Genomic DNA, 18,180 nt, shown 5'->3' with positions numbered 1-18,180 from the left:
CTTGATTATCTGGAATATTTGATCAGCCAGCACACTCCTGGTTCCATAGGTGTCAGCTAATAAGAAGTTTGCTGTGTAATATATCTTTATCACAAAAGGTGATTGACAAAAGAACCAGAAGAAATTAAAAAAAAGAGGTTGAGTTCTTGAGGATCAACTAGTGATTTCACAATGATGAGAAGTTTTCAATGAATAAATATGGGGAAAAAAAACCCTCTGCATCGGTAAATAAAGTCAGTGGATTCAATACAATTGGAAAAAAAGATCTAGAAGGGAAAGAAGGAATCTATTTTCTATTCAGAAATGTCAAGATCTGGAACACTACCCCTAACGGCAGTGGAAACTGTTTCCATAAGTAAGTTCTTAAAAAGGAAGTTGGACCAGTAATTAAGAAGAAAGACCTCACAGGTTTACAGATAAAACAGGGATCCAGGATCAAATAAAACTGATCTCTTGGGACAACTCACTTAATGGTCTCAACAATTCAAGTAAAATATTTATAAATACAATCCCTGAAATAACACTCCCAGCGAAAAATAAAATGAGTAACCCTTGGAGATAAACATATCAGTTTACAGCTCATCCAATTTGATGCTTACAAAGGAGTCTCAGTATGCCTCATTCGTCAGTTTTATTGTCTTTTATCCTTCTGAGCTTGCATCACCTCCCACCCTTCCCAATTTCCCAACTGCCGTCCTCCTTTTGCTGTCTTCCTTAGCCATTTGCAAATGCCAGCAGGATGGTAAAGTATAATAACTTTAGGAAGCACTACAGGTTTCAGCTGTCATCATAGCCAATGAGATTGCACCCTCTACAGTAGCAACAATTTCATATGACGGCCAGTGATGCGGTGTGACTATGGCATGATTAACCTTCCAATTAACAGCACTTTCATTTGAACTTTTAAACCATTAATAATTAGTTTGACAATACTTAATCAGACCATCAGCGCTGTAATGCCCACAAGCTATTTCCGCTATGTCGTAATTTAGCAGTCTGCTCTAAATTCTCAAACTCTGCACAATAGGACAATCCTGATAGTTCTTTGTAATACATATATCCACATTTTCTTCATTCTTCCATGGAATATAGCTGTCGCTGACAAGGTCAAAATTTGCAGCACATCCCCTAATTATCATTGAAACAAGTAGTGCACTAGTCCATTTCAGAGGGCTCTTTGGAGTCAACCACATTATTGTTGGTCTAGAGGGACATGAAAACCAAACCAGGTAGCACGTTAGCTTGGTGCTCTGAATTACTATTACCACAAAGCAACCATCTCCATAAATGCGTGATTAATATTGAAGCTATATTAGTTTAATCATGTTTGAAATAGTAAGTCAGTAGCTGGAAAATACGGCCCCATCACACCTTCCTTTCGGAGCTACGACTGCCATTTTGGGACCAACATTGCAACTGCTCCACGGTCATACAGCATGGAAACAAACTTTTCAGTCCAACCAGTCCACATCAACCATGTTCCCAAACTAAACTAGTCCCATCTGCCAGCATTTGACCCATAGCCTTTCAAAACTTTCCTAGTCAGGAACTTATCCAAACATCTTTTAAATGTTATAGTTATACCTGCATCAACCACTTCTTCTGGCAGTTCATTCCACACATGAACCACTCTCTGTGCAAAAAGGTTGCCCCTCATATTCTTTTCAAATGTTTCTCCTCTCACCTTATAAATATGCCCCTGGTTTTGAACTCGCTCACCCTAGGGAAAAGACATTTGCTATTCACCTTATCTATGCCTACTCATGATTTTATAAACCTCGATAAGGTAATCCCTCAACCTTCCATGCACCAGTGAAAGAAGTTCCAGCCTAAGGAACGGGGTGGGGAGGGGGGTGGTGTGGTTTCATGGGAGAGTGAGAGTAAGACAGCTGTTGCTGAGAGATTTCTACTATCAGCAAGTTTCTAATAATGATAGACTACTATTACTTAAAGTTGGTAGTGTCAATGGAAAATGGTAGTGTGTGGGGTGGAAGACTGGTTTCTTATTTTAAGGCATTCTGATCAGATAATTTACCCCAGTTATGGGTGCTGTGATTACCACACACTTGCAGCATGATAAAGAGATTGATCAGTGACAACAGAGAGGAGGGCAAACTCTTCAAAGAGAGAGAAGCAAGGGAAGGCAAGCTTTCTGTAGGAGGCCATATCATTCAGGATCTTCAGTGAATAATTCTTATATCTCAACCTTGATAAGAAGCAGCAAGTGCAGTGTCTCTATTTCATGAAGAAGTTGTTCACTGAAATTCACCTGCTGCAGGCAGACCTGGATCATCGGAACAGGGGAGGGTCTTGTTAGCAATAACCATAAACGTGGCTCTGCCATGAACCTCTTTGATTTGGATCCTCCCAGAATGAAATAGGTGCTGTTTCCTACATTGGCACTTCACAGTCCACTGCTCTACAAAAGAGATCACTGATACACTGTATCTTAGGAGACGGAATAAACTGCATTTTTCCTTTGCAGAGAGAAGTAGACAGAGCATGCGTGTACTTTTGTTGGTTTACCCATGGCCTCAGCTTTCAATGACTTGCAGCATGACGCTTTTAAAACACTTCACGAATTCCAAGATAAATGAGATATCTCCTTTCAACTGAACTGTCCGATGATTCACACACTGCAGCGCTACAGAGCAAACACCAGCTGTCATTCAGCAACAGGCTCACGCTTTGCCTTCTGCCCTCTCTGTTGGTGACCATCACGACAGCCTGTTGACCAAATGCTGAAAGTCACAACAAAACACTTCAAACTGACTTTTACCTACAAACCAATCAACAGTCCTCACAAAAGTCAGTCAATCACCTCTGTGGATTCTCTTAATGCTTGTCTTATGGTGACCTAGTCCTCCTAAGAAGGGCTCCCTCACTGGCAACACGATGGCTGGCAGAAAGCTCTCAGTGACAGAGAAAGAAGATGGTCTTACAAGACAATCATGACCAGCTTAGGCCCTTGAAGGCCCAACACCTAGATGTCAGCACCTTGACATGCGGTCTGCTGGCTGGAATAAGATGCAACAACAAGAGTACTGGGGGAATGGCAATGGTGGGAGGATAAATTATTGAGCTGCAACAGACTGAGATATCAGCTGTTAACACTGCATCATTTCTGGGTCTGCAAGTGTTCCCATGACGTATGTCACCATGTCAACACTGAAAAAAATGGTGTCCGACCTTTTTGCAATGTCTTGTGCCAAGCTGAGGCTGGATGCCTTCGTATGCCTTGATATTGACTGCAGATTTACAGGTAGACCTGCCAATGCAGCAAGTATATTTTCCGTGCAACCCCAACACCATTTTCCTGTATGCTGCCCTGTGTAAATCCATCACAGCAGCTTGCCCATCAATGAGCTTTATCCCTTTACCCTCCCAGGCAGTAGACCACTCTTGTCCAGTGTCTTATCAAATGCAGCTCCTGCTCTTATGCTACCCTCTGAAGGACATGTAGATCTAATATCTGAGCTGCTCGCTGATTGTGTGCAAGTAAGAGATAGGCTTTTATCATAAGTTTTTTCTACTTCCTCTTCATATTCCTGTTCCACAGTTTGGCCAGATTTCAGTTCTTAGATATGTAAATTGACAAAGGTGGATTGCTATAACGAGGAAAGGTGGAGAAAGTCAAAAGGTACACACTTGCAACATGTCAAGCACAGGAATCAGAAATTATGTAGTAAAGGGGAAGTGGGATGTGAAAAGGATGGTTAAGCATGAGCACACTGGCATTTTCAATGGTGTCAGCCCCTTTCCTGACCACAGCCCCAGATATGATGCTTCAATAAAAGGTAAGATTTTCTTTCTCCTGCTGCTTAGATGCTGTGGTTATTCATACATTGTTCTGCAAGAGAGAGACACACGTCTCAGAGTGTTTTCTATTTTGGGGATTTAGGTGCCATAGTTGTATAGCTGGTTGTGTGTGCAAACAGAGATATGGATGTCAGATTTTCAGCAATGCTAAGTGTGTCAAGGTGAGTTCAGGCTTTGTATGTTAGGTATGAGTTGTAATTGATGTAAAGTTAGTAGGTGAGGTTTGGGGATGAGGTATCTTGAGGAGAGAGAGGCTAGAGATGCAGTTGGTGGAATTTGGTATTTGAAGATGCATTCACAACCTGGCCAGTCACGAGGTCATACCATCATATCCTCAGGGCTTCACACCTGACTTGAGCCTGTGTTACTAACTGTTCCCATTGCCTTCTCTGGGTTTGTCTATAGGGTCTCTTGGGTCCTGTCAACCTTCAGCAACATTACTGTCTGCGCAGCACTAGAGAACTTTGAAGCCCATTCTCTGCCATGTTATGCCATTCTTGTGTCTTTCACAAATCAAAGTCACTTGTGCAACAATTTACATAACCTGCTCAGGTCAAAATGCACGCCCCTTTAGGAAGTACAGGTTTGTTTTATATAGCATATTTAGCTTGAATTCATGTGATTTGCTCAGTTTTGCAGCTCTTACTTAAAAGTGCAGTCACTTAACAGCACACTGCAATCATGTAAATGAGCAAGCAATCGAGTTTGTGTGCTGAATAAACAGGCACAGATTTACTGTCCATTGCATTTCCCTTGTCAGTTTTTGTCCGATGTCCTCCTACATTTCTATTTGGGAGTAAATGGGAATTCATAAACAACAAAATAGAACATAACTATTCTGTAATTATTGTAACACAGCAATACATGTACACAGGAATTTCAATGGAAGTCTTGAACTTGAATCTCTATCCTTACTGACATTCACGCTCAGACTTCCCAATAGGCAACAGCTTAGTTATTCTTGGCCAGGTCCTCTGGGAGAGTGAAAGGGTTTTCATATCCTGCAGACGTGTATTTTCTTTTGGATTGGCTGTAGAGTTGAACAGATACAGCCCAAGAGGATATACCAAAAAATAAAATTTAACTTGGGTTCTGTCTGTTATTTTAGTTCGTCCTGCTTCACCCTCAATTCTTCCTGCCCAACATTGTATAACCATATCCACTGGCTCATTATATTGCTATCAGTAAAATGATCCTCACTAGTCATGTCAGCTTCATTATATTTCCCCTTTCCAGTCAAGTTCAAGTTCTCTGTTCTTTATCTCAGCGAAAGAGATTCCCACAAATTTGATGAAGAAATGAGTGGGGGTTCAATTGTGTATCTCGCACAGCATAAAAAAGCTGTTTACATTGTTCACTCAAACCAGTTAGATATTAGAAAGGATTACCATTACACAACTCTTTCAGAGAGGATATTGGTGGGTTTGCATTCTAATACTCAGAGCAAACTTAAAACACAAGCTTTTATTTCTGAGTGCAGCCTAGAACTCAATAAGCTGAAAAGCAACAGCATCAGGAACTGGTTAAACAAGCAGCATAACATTGCAAAACAGGATTACAAGTCAGTTTTGATGAATAAATAGCATGCCAACATAAAGCCAAGCAGCAGCAGTCATTATTCTCAGGGTCCAGTCAGAAATAAAACTTGTTAATAACAGTGAGTGGATGTGTAAGAACAGTAACGGACTAAATAACAGTGCCAAGATATCAGTGCTGTTGCTAACTTAGAATAGTTACCTTGTAGCACATAGTACTTAATGAAAACTACATTTGAAATCTAGTGTTCTATTTCAGATGGGGACTAACACACTGACACATTCTAACAAATAAAGTCGAAGTATTAGCATAAATTTGACAATATTACAATAATATCAAATTTTAATTGCATTTGTATTTTAGATTTTCAAACACAGGTTGAATTCTGGGGTCTATAGCAAAGCAAGGCCTTGACCTCAATTTTAGGCTGACCGCAAAAATGTAGCAATCTCTGTGGTACAAATTTTCCCACTCCCAATGGCTTTTGAAACACTGACTCACTCATACTAAGTTAATTCTTTCCATTTAACTTTGCACATGGTTAAACTCTCAAAGTTGCTGTCTGCTTCCACTGCTACCACAGCAGATGGTCAATACACCTAAGGCATAAAACAATACCCATTCTTCAGTTTAAGAGAAATAACTTATAAATACAATTCTCTGTCCACCATGTTAAGATACTATTACTTGACAATAAGTTAGCAATTTATAAGCCACACAATTAATTATCCCCATGTTAAACATGCATGTAAAACCTATAATAAATGTGGATCCAGTGGAATGCTTGTGATTTTTAATACGAATTTAAGTCTACTTATCAATCGCTTCTGTAACTTTACCTCCCAAAGGCAAAATTCATCACAACTGCTCAGTAATTAAGCACCTAGCAATTAATAACATTTTCTTTCCTCGGAAATTAGATATTTTAAGCCTGTTTCATTTAATTTTAAATCCTAAATAATGCACTGTAGCTACAAAAATACAATGCACCCATGCCAATCATGAAGAAACCCTTTGGGAGAAGACAAGAAGTGTAGCAGATGCTTTCAGAATTAATTCAATCTTAATATAAGTTCTTCAGGACATGTAACCAATTACCATCAACAGGATTTCAATGAGGCTTCAGAAATGTCATCGTTCAGAATATTTGCTCAAAGCTACTCATCTTGAAAACATGTTTCAAAAAAGCCCTGACAGTCCATCACCTTTTGATCATTTTCAATAGAAGTGATTTGAAAATGAAATTGTTCCCTTAAATGTTGTTTGCTAACTAGTTACAGTCGTGACAGCACAAAGGAAAGCCATTTGGCCATTCAATTCCATGCCAGTCAACTCCCCATAGGGCAATCAAACAGTCCTATTCCCTGTTCTACCCTCATAACTCCAGAAGCTTATTTCTCTTAAGTGCCAAGCTAATTTCCTTTTGAAATTAATAATCATCCCTGCTTCATTATGACATCTGTAAGCAGTGGATTCTAACTTATTAATCCTTCATGTGTTAAAATACGTCGTCTTCATATCCCTACATCTTATTCCCAAAACCTGGCATCTTCATCCTTGAGTCCTTGTACCATCAGCTAATGGAAAAAGATTTCCTTTGTCTATCATGTCTAAATGTGTTATTACATTACACCTTTAATCAAAATTCTCCTCAAACTCCTTCATTCCACGGAGAGCAATCCCAGCTCAGAGTCATGGAGTCATACAGCAGGGAAATAGACACTTTGGCCCAACTCGTCCCTGCCAACTGGACATCCCAATTTGGCCTCATCTCATTTTTCAGCTTTTGATCCATATCCGTCTGAACCCTTCCTATTCATACACCCATCCAGGTGCATTTTAAATGGTGCATTGTACCAGCCTCCACCACTTCCTCTGGCAGCTCATTCCATGGATGTACCTCTCTCTGTGTGAGAAATGTATTCCTTAGGTCCCTTTGAAATCTTTCCCCTCTCACCTTAAACCTATGCCCTCTCGTGTTGGACTCCCCCACCTACAGAAAAAGACCTTGGCTATTCATTCTGTCCATGACCCTCATGATTTTATAAACCTCTATAATATCACCCCTTAGGCTCCAATGCTCCAGAGAAAAAAGCCCCAGTCTACTCAGCCTCTTCTTATAACTCAACCCTTCCAGTCCTGACAACATCCTTGTAAATCTTTTCTGCACCCTCTCAAATTTAACATCGGCTTTCCTATAGAAGGACGACCATAATTGTACACAGTATTCTAAAAGTGGCCTCACCAATGTCCTGTACAGCTGTAACATGACATCCCGACTCCTAAACTCAATGTTCTGACCAACAAAGGCCATCTTTATCAAACATCTTCTTCACCACCCTGTATACCTGCAACTCCAATTTCAAGGAACTATGCACCTGCACCCCTAGATCTCTTTGTTTGGCAACACTCCTCTGGGCTCTACCATTAAGTGTACAAGTCCTGTCCTGGTTTGCCTTACCAAAATGCAACACCTCACATTTATCTAAATTAAATTCCATCTGCCACTCCTCAACCCATTGGCCCATCTGATCGAGGTCCCATTGTACTCTGAGATAACCTTCTTCACTGTCCACTACATCACCAATTTCGGTGGCTTCTCCAACTTAAACTTCATAGCTTAAATGTATCTGTGGTTTTTATCACCCATACCTGCGGTAGCTGATTTTCCAGAATGCCTTTCAAGTGTGTGGCTGGTTAAGTCCATGAGCTCACACTTGACCTCTTATTCTGGAGATAAGCATGGCAAACTCCTCAATAATTTACATAGAGACAGGCCAAAATTTTAAGGAATCATGGTTGATGATGCCTTAGAGTGCCATATGCCAAGCTATGTCCCACCAACCAGTCCGTAGCCACTCATCTTCATGCTGGGTTATTGTATTTCAATGTCCATTCACGCACTACACAAATTTTAGAAGCAATCAACCCTTCTGCTGGTATTTTAAAAATAAACTTTAAAGAAGTAATTCAAAGATAGCTTTTCACTCTGTTGAAAATAAACATTCCTTCACTGAAAACTAATAAAAATACCAATAATTCAGTCCATTAAAAATTGCAACAACTGAAACTGAAAGCACTTGTAACCTCTTAACCTTGTGTAAAGAAATATTGTGAAATTGACAGTAGAAATCAGACAACCAGAGCTATCAAAGAAGTGGGAACTCTTGTTCAAGAGAGCAATAGGTGCCTGGGCACTCAGCCTATAATATAGACTAATAGTCTGGTCATCCATTATTTTCGTGAAACACCTGAGCCACTGCTTGATTAACAGCTTGGTCATGAGGAGCCAGGTGGCTGCAGGCTGAACACCAATTAGAGGTAGTTGCAAGGACGGCTGAACACCAAGGCAGAGATTAAATGGCTCATCTTCATTCTCATTGTATAGCGCAACATTCGACCCCCTTGCCCTCATCCCTCACTTCCCATCAGCTTCCCAACCATTTGGTATGCGCTTAAATGCCAACTCATGCCTCCCATCTGCCACCCTTCACTTTTAGATCCTCCATGCAAACCCTGTACTCTTTCTCCCACCCTCAGCCCTAATATGCGAATGGAATTCCTACATTGGGCTGAATGGCCTGCTTCCACATCGAGTCCACACCGACCCTCCGCAGAGTATCCCACCTAGACCCCACACCCTTACCTTATCCCTGTAACCCTGGATTTGCCATGGCTAATCCACTGAGCCTGCACATCTTTGAACGTGGGAGGAAACTGGAGCATATGGAGGAAACCAACACAGACATGGGGAGAATGTACAAATTCCACACAGACTGATAGTTGTCCAATGGTGGAATCAAACCTGGGTCCCTGGTGCAGTGAGGCAGCAGTATTGACCACTGGAACCACCACGCCGTCCCAAATGGATGATGAACTTCTTGATCTACTTTTCACTCTTCATTTTGTAAGTTCTCGGAGTCTCCTTAAAAATTCAGGTCACTATTTCAAAGATAAGCAGTGAACGATCCCCTGGTACGCTGATCACTATTTATTGTTCACCTAATTTCACTAAAAGAGCTAATTTTGTCATTATTACAGTACTGCTTGTGGGAGTCTGCCATGTGAAAATTGACTACTTCATTTGCTTTGTTTCTGACTTTAGAAGAATAACCACAATTCAATACTTTTATTAGTTGTTAAGCCTTTTAGAACATCATGAAAAGGACCATGTATAAACTTTGGCTTTCATTTTAAAAAATCCTATTTTCCTGCAAGGACAAAATTGGAGTTTGATTGGCTACAGGCCACCAATCAATAAAGGATGGATCACTAGCAAGCAAGTAAGTTAGAGGAACACCAGTTAGGGAGGATCTGACTTAAAAGAAGAGGAGGGAGTAATTGGAAAAGGGGAGCTGCTAATATACTTGAGCTAATACAAAAACTCCTCCGGATTTTTCTGGCTATTCCTAGCCCCTTAAAGGAAAGATTTTGACTTGCCTCATAGGGTTTCTTTGCTGGACAACCTGGTGGGAAAGCCCCAGCAACATTAATCCGTATTAAAATCCAATCACTGACTTTGAGTTCCATAACTTTACGAGGTCCCTAGCCAGCTAATATCTGGGAGCAGTAAAAATGCCAACTCAGAGGATTCCAGCAGGGATACAGTTCAGGCAAACTTTCCAAATTAAAGGGCCCCTTATAACAATCCCACTGAACTTTGTGGGTTAAATTTCCCACAAGCGGTTTCATTTTGAATGACAAAAACAGGTCTTAAATATATAACGAACAGATTATGAGACCTAATATCCCAAGCAGACATAATGAAAACTTTAAAACCACACTCCAAAAACAGACTTAATGTACCAGACTATCAAATCACGAAGTCAAGCTGAAGAACTTGCATTGTAGAAACTTGGAGGAAAGCTGGCAATAATTGTCTACATAAATTTAGCAAAATATGCAGCAGAGGTAAAAGACAAATCTGAGAGACAAATATTGGAACTTCCTTTTTAGAAGAAACCAATGCCAATTATAATCATCTCAACCATAACAATAACCTGGGTAGACACTGAAGTAGAGAAGACCGAAAGAGGAGATGAAGGAAAAGAAAGAGGGTGACAACTGGCTATTTCTTTTAGATGTGAGCACAGATATCTCACCAGTGCCATCTTGGGGTAGTTCATTTGAACGCTCGCAATTGTTTTAAGCATTAATGGAGGGCAATGGAAGTAATCAGACTCACAATTAGCAAAGTGTGATTTGTACGGAATTTCATAAGCTTTCTGATGCAGCATGAAGCAATACCCAGTTTACTGGCATAAATTTGTTACCCTCAATAATGAAAACAAGCCAGCAAAACAATGGCCAAGTTGTTAATGTTATGAAGAAAACAAGGCCTGAAACGTCAGCCTCTCTGCTCCTATGATGCTGCTTGGCCTGCTGTGTTCATCCAGCCCTGCACCTTGTTGTCTCGGATTCTCCAGCATCTGCAGTTCCTACTATCTCTGAACTTTTTTTTTGTTTTTTTCATATTTTACGAAAATTGTTAGATTATGAATGAAATTATTTTTTCATTGGGCAAAAAAGAATTAATGCTTCAAATTGTTTGAAAGCCTGATGTGACAACCTCCAATACTTATTGTATTTTAATTAAACCAAAGGTAAAAGTTCATGTTCATAGGAAAACAGGATTAACTTATTCACTTTTGACATTTGTATTTTAAACAGTTATATTTCACATAGTCTTTCATTTTCTATTAGCTAGTCTTTTTGTTAAAATCAGTCCATCTTGTCAATTATTCTTCCCCATTTTACACATTTTAAATATTGCTCATTTTTGTTGCAATTTTTCCTAATCAATTTGCCTTAACCTCTTCATGGAAGATGTTTAATGCTCTCGAACATTTTACTATTCCTTTCTTTTCCTGTACTTTTTACTGACAGTTGTTGCATTATGAGTTGAGGTTAGTATGTCAGTATGTCTGTATGCCTTCAAAAGACATTCTCATGTTATAGACATCATAGACATCATAGCACATGACCTAGGGTATAAAGATCTCAGACTCCGTCTTAACCTAGAATCATTTAAAAGCGTGACACGCGACTGGTCAAGCATTCTGCCTGTTGATACCTAATGCCTGTGCATAATAATCAGCTGTAGTAAATGTCTTTCACTTTCTTCAATATCAGAAAATTGAAGTCTAAATTCTTAAGTTAGAAGGGATAACATTACCATTTTCATATCAGATTAAATACACCTCTGAAGGCAAGCGCACATCAGCTATTTGTAACTTTAAGTGCCAAAACTGCTGTTGACGTGGTTGTATTTCAGAGCTAACTGTGGGTTAGAACTATCTGTAAAATTGGTGTTTTTTAAAAAATATTCACTGCTTAATAATTCCTTCTAAATTTCACAAGGGGGACCAAATGATAAATGCAACATCCAAACAACAGGCTGAACAATGGAGAGATAGCATTCATAAATATCAGGAATGAGGAGCTGGGAAATGCTTTAGGAATGTCTCTAATGTCGACCTTTGTATGGCTGAATGTAGGCAAGTTATTCACTTAAGCTTCCCATAAAATGTAGGTTTCCAGGACTCTCAAGAGGTGTTTTGAAGTTGAGACCTAAATCACTGATACCAGAATTAAGGACTGTACTGTATGAACTTGAGGGTATGCTCACCAAAAGTATCTGATACAACTGTCTTGGAAGCTAATGCCTAAGAGAGAACCCGGCACCACACAAGGAAGAAAATGGTTGACATTTGGTAAGGTTAACATGCAGTTCACAGAATCTGTCTCAAATTGGTGTACACTACACCTTATTGTGTAGGCCAACACATTAGACATAGAGCCTTGGAAAACTTTTCAATCAATGACGAAAGTTCTTTAGGAATCACAAAAATTCAATAGAATTGAGCAGCTCCATTGCATTGCTGTTGCTAATTGAGAAAAGGTCAAATGAGTGTTGGCCGTTCTGAATAAAATATGTACATTTTTAAGGCATCAACAGATATACGTTGGCTGATATGTCAAGCTAGCAACAACTGGTACACATTATAATTGTTTAACATTTAGCGTCAGAGGTAAATGGTCCTTAGACTTTGCCATCTGGGCCTTTCAATACAATGCAAAGCAAAATGTCTGAACAGTATGTATACTTTTGGAGACACTTGATATCTCTGGCAGGCACGTTGCAATCTTTGTTTATGCCCCACTGTTCAGTCAAATGCCAGGGAACACTGAGATCCATTCCCAATGCAATAAATGCTCTGTCAACAGAAAACTCAGTGAAACAACAGCTCCTTTCAAAACCTTGTCACTAGAGAACAGCCCTAACACCTTCTGCACACAGGCAATAGTAATGTGCAGTATGTGATGAAGATGACTGTAAATCTGCTTGCTAGAAACTTTATTATTGAAAGAGGCCACAACTATCACAATGAATGTAATGCATGGTTTAACCTTGGTGGCAAATACCCACTTAGAAACTCTAACAGCACATTGGGCAAACAATTGAAGACACAATTTTCCTCTACAGCAAGTTTAAACTAATAAGGATTTATAGGCTTATATCTCTAAAGCATACATGTTTCCTAATATTTGATTAATAGAGTGCCAAGATCAAAACCTTACCAATGGCAATATTAAGCCAAGGTGGAATGATAGATTAAGGTGGGGGACGAAATGGAAGGTGATGAAAGTACATGATTGTACAGAAATGCAAAAACAGCCTGGAGAGGGCTAAATAATAGGGTAAATTAAGTTAAATTGCAAATAAATAAATATTGCTGTATTAAAACAAGACTGCAGCAATTTATTGTATGACACAAAGCCAGGCTTGTGCTGGGGCAATTACCTTTTTCCAATTGTATTAAATAACAATAAAGTTGTAACAGAATCATTTAACTTTCAGGGACTTCAGAACTTCTGGTTCATTGCTATAGTTATAGACATCGAATTAGATCTGAATGAAAACATTTCGACAGTCATAAAACTTTAGAAAAGAACTACCTGTTGATAACTTCCACTATTGCAGTCCTGCGCTTCTTTTCTAAATTTAATTGCTGCAAACTCATATCATACCTTGATCATTGGCAAAATATAGCAGAAAGGGCATCACCGAATTTTATCTGGAAAACACAAACATATTATTTGGGAAAATACTTAATAATCTGATTGCCTTCAGGCCTAAGGGCTAGTGATATTTATGTTCACATTATAACTTCAAATGCAAAGCACAGCAATTTATGGGTTTCAGACACTGCTCAAGCTGGATCTGCTCCGTCTGGATCAGCTATGATATATCTGATCTATATATGGCTGGTTCTTTGGTTGAAGGAGACATTATTCGCAACCCATGTATTAAGCTTGTAGCATACAGATTGAATAAAAATTCCAGATCAAAAGGTTCCTGAACCTAATTTAAACTACCATTCCAAAACTTGATCTTTTACAGATCTACATCATAGACAAGAATACGAGCAGAGTAGAATGAGGTGGATTTTGCATCAGCTCTTGGCTGATGTATTCAAAGCTTTGTGAATATAATTTCCTTTTGCTCGCAACCTTTTCTTTTGAAGATTTCTACCAGTTATAGTGAGTCATGGAAAATGTTACCTTTGTACTGGAGAATTAAGTTCCCTCTTTTTATGAAAAAGAATAGGAGGAATTAATGGACGAAGCTAGACTGAGGAAATCAGAATAAAATGGCTTCAGAGAAGACGTTTACTTTCTCCACAGAACCTGAGAACAAGAAAAGTATACTGTCCAATTCTGCAGAGTGACACAGTCCTCAAAGATGCATAAAGCAAATGATGAAACTCAAGATGCACTGAATGTTCCACATGACAATCTCAAGTTCATTCCTGCAGATTATCTGCAATAGCACTTGCCTTTTGTTAAACAGTACGTCCATTGCCGTGGAAGTTGTCATGTTGCTTTCATCATGCACCTTCTATCATTCAGGTCCTTCTCACTCAAAATAATTATCAGGTATGGTTGGCTGTGGATCAGTGTTAGCTCCTGAAGTCATTGTTGTATAAGGTAACAGTTCTGAAGGGGTTAACATTCATGTTACGTTCTACTGATAGCACAGACAGAATGAATGGAAGCAAGGAGTTCAACTCTAGCTTTGAAGGAGATGTATCTGTACCAACGCCCTATAGTCATAGGAATTATGCCTGACCAAATGTATTTGTCCTTACTCCAATCAGCAAATAAACCCGTTAACTGGAAACAGTGTCTCTTTGTAAATACTCTACGGTGATGTATTCTCTACAATAAAACCATACAAAACCTACAGTACAGGAAGAGGCCATCCAGCCCATTGAGTCTGCATTAGCCCTCCAAACAGCATCCCACCCAGACCCGTCCCCCCAACCCTATCCTCATAATTCTGCATTTACCCTGGCTAACCCACCTAGCCTGTACATCCCTGGACATTACCGCAATTTAGCATGGCCAATCTATCAAACCTGCATAAAAATGGCAAATAAAGTTCAATCTGGATAATGCGATGTATTGCATTTTGGTAGAACAAACAAGGGTAGGGCTTTTATAGTTAATGGTAGGGCCTTGGGTAGTGTTATGGAACAGACGGACCTAAAGGTGCAGGTACATAATTCTTGGAAGTTTGCATCACATATAGACAGAGTGGTTAAAAAGACATTTGGCATGCTTGCCTTCATTGCTCAGTCCTTTGAGTATTGGAGCTGGAAAGGTGCGTTCAGGTTGTACAGGACATTGGTGAGACCTCTTCTGAGATACTCTGTCTAATTCTGGTCATCCAGTTATAGGAAGGATATTATTAAGCTGGAGAGGGTTCAGAAGAGATTTATCAGGATGTTGCCAGGTATGGAAGGTTTGAGTTATAAAGAAAGGCTGGAGAAGCTGGGACTTATTTCACTGGAGCATTGGAGATTGAGAAGCGACTTTTTGAACATTACAAAATAATGAGGGATATAGTGAGAGTTAATTGTAGTTGTCTTTTCCCCTCAGATGGGGGATTTCAAGAGTAAGAGACATATTTTTAAGGTGAGAGGAGAAAGATTTAAAAAAGATATGAGGGGCAATTTTTTTTAACATAGATGGTTGCTCGCATGTGGAATGAACTTCCTGAGGAAGTGGTGGATTACAACATTTAAAAAACATTTGGATAAATACATGAATAGGAAAGATTTGAAGGGATGCAGCAGACGGGTAAGACTAGTTTAGTTTGGGGATTATTTTCAGCATGGACCGGTTAGACCAAAGGGTCTGTTTCTGCACAGTCCTTGGTCTGTACGAGGAAACTAAAGCATCTGGAGGAAATCCACACAGACACAGTGAGAATGTGCAAACACCACACAGACAGTCACCTGCTGCTGGAATCGCACCTAGGTCCCTGGCACTGAGAAGCAGCGGTGCTAACCACTGTGCCACCAGTACTAGGGCATATTGTTGTAGTCCGGTACCATTAAACACTAGTTGGTTGAAGATAAAGCAATGATAAAAAGGTTGAGGCAGTGAATAATCTTTAAAGACTCTTATCTAGTCTCACGTACTGATAGAAATGCAAATTCCAAAACGTACCAGTGATAGTATTCCAGGATGTTATGACTTATGATTTCAGTATGCCATGTAAATAGATGGATTATATGAAGCATGATCGAGAAAACAAGCGGCATTCTGAAATCTTATTTTAAAGTGTTTGGATAAATCTCAGGGAGAACTGCAGAAATTTCAGCTTCAGTCTCTAGAATAACATCAACTTTGTGAATCTTCCAAAATATCACAGTTGAAAAGGGTTACTGGTTCCTGACACTGAAGGAAATGGCAAGGGTGAAGGGACTCCATCGTCACATCATGAGGTACTTTCAGAGGGCAGAGAGGTTGTGCAACAAAAAGAACAATCAACCTACAGCCAGAGAAAAGAATAAATGTTCAAAACCCAAGAAAGACTCTCTCACCTGCCAGGATATCTAACAGGCCTTTTGTATCATCAGGACTTGAACTCCAAGGACCTTAAATGCACGCCTCCACAATACAGAAAACATATGTCCATGAAGGTCACTTTCCTGCAGGCATGAACTCTACAGTGTGCACAGCAAAAACGTTATATTCTTCTACAACAAAATTCAAAAAGATTCCAATAATTTCATGTACTCTAACAGAAACTACGTCTCTCCACCACGTTTCTACTTTATTTCAGTTACCTTGCTTACTCAAGTTCCTCATCTGAAAATCTTATAAAGTGTTGCCTGAATGATGCAAAGGTGAAAATGTGTGATATAATGGCTCTGAAAGGGCTAACAGAGACTGTATTAGGTCCCATTTATTTTGATGATGTCACAGAGTGTTGGGTGGAGAATTGAGAATCAAGCTCTTGAGGATGGAGTCAGATGTATCAATGTCTAACTAGCCAATGCAACATGCACCTCACACTATCAACTGCATTCTGTTGTTAAGTCAAGTGCCTCTTGGTGTTAAGACAAGTGGTTTATCCTCCACAACACACCCTTAGATGTGGTGTAGAAGGGAGGATTGATGGTTATATTCTACCTCAAACACAAGCTGTCAGTGCTAGGTACCACAACCTAGGAAATGGAGGTGCTGGTGAAATGATTGTTACCTTGATTTATGTAATGACAGTTACAGAGTCCTTGGGAAAGAAGGATCCTTAGGGACAGTCGTGATTCAAGGTTTGGCTGGGAAGCAACTGGTTGGAGCTTAGGGAATAAAGTTAAAATAAAAACCGAAAGAACTGCGGATGCTGTAAATCAGGAACAAAAACAAAGATGCTGGAAAAGCTCAGCAGGTCTGACAGCATCCGTGAAGGAAAAAACATAGCTAATGTTTCAGATCCGGTGACCCTTCCTCAGAACTGAGGAAGGATCACTTGACCTGCATCATAACTCTGATTTATTTTCTTCATCAATAAAGTTAAAATAAAGTTAAAATCCCTGTAAGTAAAAGACGAAAAGACCCCATCAAAATAATGATGCAAAAGACCAGGCTGGGAAGGTAAAAAAGAGCATGCTGTATTCATAATAAGCATCACTGCCACAGCAAACCATTCAACAAGGTACAGCTACAGAGCAAAGTCAAGGGCAATTAAGTCAATTTACAATGAGGCCACAGCATCATAAATATCACAGAGTAGATTTCTAGCAACACAAGGTCAAGTAAAAAGATTTACAAGGCAGACTCTGACAGAAGAAATGAGTTAGAAGAACTTCACAAATTTAACAATATTGCGATTATACATAATTTAAAGTCATGGATTTGGTGGGAAGATTTATTGAGGCTGCAGCTACAGAAAATTATTTGTAAAATTTTGGAATGGACCAACATTGCTATTTTAGGCTATTAGGCTGTGACAGGAAGGAAAACATCTATTTTGCCTGTGAAGAAGGGGGAAATCTCAATATATCCTACAGAAGAGTAAAACTTCCATTTTACTAGCAGAAGTCACAAAACCACCATTTTGATTGAAGAAAGAGTAGGTAACTCCCAGTACACAGTACAGAGATACAGTGTTGTAGATTTAGCAGAACTTGAAATTTTAAAAGTAAAACACTACAGCTTTACCACAATCCAGAATTTAAAGCTTAATTGGAAGAAAGGAATACATTTGGTCAGATGGGCGGATCATTGGCAGATGGAATTTAACCCTGATAAGTATGAGGTAATGCACTTTAGAAGAAGTAACAAGACAAAGGACTCTATAAATGAGACAACAAGGTGCAGAGCTGGATGAACACAGCAGGCCAAGCAGCATCATAGGAGCAAAAAGGCTGATGTTTCGGGCCTAGATCCTTCATCAGAAAATGATCAGCCTTTTTGAAACGTCAGCATTTTTGCTCCTATGATGCTGCTTGGCCTGCTGTGTTCATCCAG

Source organism: Rhincodon typus, chromosome 20 (genome assembly GCF_021869965.1).
Source record: "Rhincodon typus isolate 14 chromosome 20, sRhiTyp1.1, whole genome shotgun sequence".
Taxonomy (NCBI): Eukaryota; Metazoa; Chordata; class Chondrichthyes; order Orectolobiformes; family Rhincodontidae; genus Rhincodon; species Rhincodon typus.
This window is presented reverse-complemented; position numbering follows the sequence as displayed.